The following is a 2,768-nucleotide window of genomic DNA, read 5'->3' on the forward strand; positions in this document are numbered from 1 at the left end:
GAGAGTCGTTGTTACCTAGTGTTAGAAATGCACAGCTCTCTGGTGTCAGAAATGAATGGACACATGAGAAATACAGGAGATTTCATGAAGGCAATTTACTTTTGCACAAAGGGGTGCAATGCTCTACCCAGAGCTGGGCAGGCACACTGTGCAAGGCACTTTGCAGCATTTTTAATCTCAATCCAAAATGTTCCTCCTTCTCAAGAAGTTAGGCTCACAGACTAACTACAATTGACTAACAAGATTAGAAAGGGAGACATTCCTTAATCCCTATGAACAGTTTCCTCTTTAAAAAAGCAATTACAGTTTATTATTTTAACTTCCTCAACACCAGATGTATCTCCCTTAATATGACTAGCTGGTCACAAGCCACACATGTAACAATTACAGTTTATTACTTTAACGTCTTCAATACCAGGTTTATCTCCCTGAACATGGCTAGCTGGTAATAAGCAGTACAAATAATAGTTACAATGGAAGTAAATAACACAAATAATTCCAGGAAATGCCAATACACAAGTACACAAAATACGCTTTTGTTTGACAGAAAAGAATACTTTTTCTCACACATAAGACACTACTTCCTGAATAGGTATGTCACATGATCTTGTTTGTTAAGATGAAAAAAAAAAATTAGCTCTGGTTAAAACCAGAGTTGGCTACAAGTGGAAGTAAAGCATATTTTATTGAGAACTGTTCTTAGGGAAGAAAAGAGGCCTTACTATGGAACTGAGTTTTATTCCAAATATGGCATGGGCCAGAGGGAAAAGACAAACCAAGACACAGAGAGGTGGACAGAAGTTATCTGGTCTGGACCCAGGGAGCATCAGTCAGGACAGGAGGTTTTAGCTAAGCTGATCTGGAAGATCAAACTGAGGTGATCAAATTTGACTAGGGATTAGAGTACTTGAGGAACTTGATTACATACCCAAGAGTGATCAGATGTGGAGAATTTGTACTTTAAAAAAATTTTAGCCAGGGGGCTGGGAAGGTGGCTCAGTGGTAGACCACTTGCCTTGCATGCCTGAGGCCCTGGGTTCAATTCCTCAGCACCACATAAGCAAAAAGAAAAAGCCGGAAGTTAGCCTTGAGCTGAAGAGCTGAGGGACATCGCCCAGGCCCAGAGTTCAGGCCCCACAATGGGACCAAAAAAAAAAGAGATCACACATCTTAAAAATAAATAAATAAATAAAATTTTTAGCCAGGCGCTTGTGGCTCACACCTGTAATCCTAGCTACTCAGGAGGCTGAGATCTGAGGATCACGGTTCAAAGCCAGCCCGGGCAGCAAAGTTCGTGAGACTCTTATCTCCAATAAACCACTAGAAAACCGGAAGTGGTGCTCTGGCTCAAGCAGTAGAGCACTGGCCTTGAGCTGAAGCGCACAGGGACAGTGCCCAGGCCCAGAGTTCAAGCCCCACGACTGACAAAAAAAAAAAAAATTATAAACTGGGCTTTATAAGGAGTATACAAACACGAGAAGTTTCCAGAGCTTGACTGAAGCAAAGCATCTGTGTGATCATTTTTATGGGGCTGTTTTGATGTGACTTCAAATACACTGTGTGCCTTGGACTACATGAGAATAAATGTCAGCTGTTATCACCGTCACTCTCATCACAATTAGATTTATACTCACATTTTGCTGCCTGTAAGAAAATTCAAGCCAGGTGCAGTGGCTCACGCCTGTAATCCTACCTACCCAGGAGACTGAGATCTGAGGATCACAATCTAAAGCCAGCCCAGGCAGACTCTTTCTTGAATTTACCAGATAAAGGCTGGAAGGGGAGGTATGGCTCAAGTGGTAGAGTATGGGACTTGAATGAAAAAGCCAAGCAAGACTGAAAGGCCCTGAGTTCAAATCCAGGTAATGGCACAAATAGGTCCAGATCTTGATTTCTATTCCTGCCATCATCTGCTCATTTTCTGCTGTTATTAAAGCTAGGTAAAATTTCGTCGTGCTTTTCATTCCCATTTTCAAGCTTCTGAGCGAGGTCAAACACTTTTTCCTGTGTTTTCACTGGTCCTTTGTATTCCTTCTTCACTTTAATTCCTATGAATGTCGAATGGGGTTTTCCAAGATGGAAATGCAAAGCCGGCAGTGACTGTAATCCTAGCTACCCAGGAAGCTGAGATATGAGGATTGTGGTTTGAAGCCAGCCCAGGCAGAGAAGTCTGTGAGACTTTTATCTCCAATAAACCACTAAGTAAAAGCTGGAAGTGGTGCTATGTTGCAAGCGGTAGAGTGTTTCTTGAGCACAAAGAGGCTCAGGGACAGTGTCCGTGCCTTTAGTTCAAGCCCTAGGACTGAGAGGAGAGAGAGAGAGAGAGAGAGAGAGAGAGAGAGAGAGAGAGAGAGAGAGAGAGGATTGTTAGCCCAATGAGCTGCCTTCCCATAACTTAGCAATCTCCTTCTCCTTTCCACAGCTTATCATGCTCCCTTCCTAGGCAACACTAGGCCCATTTAGTAAAGGGGTAAATAGTCAGCCTCCAACCCCCCTTTACCTTGGGATGGCACTTCTCTGGGGCACCTGCCACCAAATAAACCAACAAGAGCCCCTTAGAGTGACCTTCAGGTCTGGGCAACTGCAAGGCCCCTTATCTACTACTTGGGCAGCAGCCATAAATCCTAATCTACCATGATAAAACCCCTGGTCCTCATGTTCATATCAGGTCTCCACCTCCTAGCTTCTTCTAGCCCTTCCTAAACTTCCTAGGTTATATAAGTCACCTCAGACAATAGCTGGTGTTGCTTCTCACTTCTCTCTTGTGA

The sequence above is a fragment of the Dipodomys ordii genome, unplaced genomic scaffold (genome assembly GCF_000151885.1).
Source record: "Dipodomys ordii isolate 6190 unplaced genomic scaffold, Dord_2.0 Scaffold200, whole genome shotgun sequence".
Lineage (NCBI taxonomy): Eukaryota > Metazoa > Chordata > Mammalia > Rodentia > Heteromyidae > Dipodomys > Dipodomys ordii.